The sequence below is a fragment of the Mastomys coucha genome, unplaced genomic scaffold (genome assembly GCF_008632895.1).
Source record: "Mastomys coucha isolate ucsf_1 unplaced genomic scaffold, UCSF_Mcou_1 pScaffold23, whole genome shotgun sequence".
Lineage (NCBI taxonomy): Eukaryota > Metazoa > Chordata > Mammalia > Rodentia > Muridae > Mastomys > Mastomys coucha.
This window is the reverse complement of record NW_022196906.1, coordinates 34,534,956-34,536,678: the sequence shown is the minus strand read 5'-3', so window position 1 is coordinate 34,536,678 and position 1,723 is coordinate 34,534,956. Positions and strand designations below refer to the sequence as shown.

Genomic DNA, 1,723 nt, shown 5'->3' with positions numbered 1-1,723 from the left:
TGTGGCAATGCAGGTAACATGGGGAGGGGAACCCTGTGCCTCAGCTTTTTAACAGTGCTTGGGTGGGGGGCAGCGGGGACTGAGACAATTTTAGGAAGAGGGAAGACTTGATTTTTTCCCCCCTAAGGTAGAAAATTTTTATTGGCAAAAAGTTAAACATTCTGATTTAAAATGTAAGATTCCCATGTCATATTCATTGCAGGTAAAGTGTTCATTCACGATCTGAAACACTGAGAAGTGCACTGTTATTCATTTGCAAAGGTATATGTAAACCTAGATGATTTCTAAGTCATTAAAGTCAGAAACATTCCGGGGGGAGTCAAGAGGAGCACAGTGGAATTAACTCATAGCAGTATGGGCGCCATTTTAGATTTCTTTCCTGCTCTACACCTCAAGCAAAATGAAGTTGTAGGACAAATGCCAAAACATTTGAGGGCCTGTGGCTGTGTTCTCTGATTAACTACTGCAGTGGATAAGGCTCCATATTCTGCTAGGGCACCCGACAAACATACCTTCTGCCTGCAGACCTTCATTGACCCCTGAAAGCAATCTGACAGCAAAACCAGCACGGTATCACTTCTTACTTCTTTCAAACAGTTTTCTCAACAAGTGCTCTTGGCTCATGTGAGGAGAGAAGGTACATTAGAAACCCAGTGCTCCTCTTAGGATACTCCTCGATGGTATTTGTCTAAGAAGCAATAGGCCATATTATCTGTGGGAATAAAGTCACTGAGTCCTCTCGAAAATACACTCGGGCAATCTCTCTTCAATGCGAAAGAGTGAGGTGGCCGGAATGTGATGGTGAAGCCATCAAGTCTTCAAGAACCTCATGTGAGGGAATCCAGCTGGACTTGTATGGTCTCGAGCTTGTTGTAGAAATCAAACAACTCCTTGTGGTTGAATTCCACTAGAACTTTCTCCATGTTCTTGCAGTCTTCCTTGCTCGCTCCCAGTTGCAGCATGGCCTGGGGAGACGGGCTTTGCTTGAGCCGAGTGAGCCATTTGCAGGTTAAGCTGCCATCCCACGGTCTCTAGCTTGTGAGGGCCCAGGATCCTCTGCCGGAACTTCTCAACCGTCTCTTGACCCATAGCCGACCAGGCACTGGCGAATGCTTCGGCTTTGTCTTGCATGAAATGAGTAGTCTCTAGTTGCTGCTGCAGTGCCACTGGCTTCATGTTGCGATACACTACCTGTTCCAAAACAAAGGATATTGTCTCCAGAACTAGGCGAAGTTCTCGTTTCTCTAGAGAGAACGCAGCCTGAAGTTTTTCTTCCTCTTCTTCACTGAAACTGCTCTCGGCCTTCATGTGGAGCTTTTGAAGAATCCGACTGAGAAGTTGTGGGAATCTCCCCGTATTTATTGCGTTTATCAGTGGCGCCACTTTCTTCATGCTGGGGCTCTCTCAGGCAGGATCAGCACCGCGGACGCCACCTTGCTTGAAGCTCCCTCACCTGCGCGTCTCGGAAGACTTGATTTTTGGCATGCACAGATTCAGTAGTTTCAGTCCATGGTCATCTGACCCTGTTACTTTGGGTTTGTGGTGACAGTAATGTACCACGTACATGATGGTGGAACACATGGTAGGGGAGAAAGCTGAGAGGGACGGGAAAAGGTTGGGATCCCAACAGTCCCTTCGGAGTCACAGGTTCCCCATTAGGCCCCATCTCCATCACCCATTCATATCACCCCAGAGGCCATCTCAGCATGGCTGGTATTTTTAC

At 47.3% G+C, this 1,723-nt stretch overlaps 1 pseudogene; it reads right to left on the bottom strand.

The window, feature by feature from the left end:
- Positions 1–820: 820 nt before the first annotated feature.
- On the bottom strand, positions 821–1,395 carry LOC116073746 (annotated as a pseudogene).
- Between the last annotated feature and the right edge of the window lie 328 nt (positions 1,396–1,723).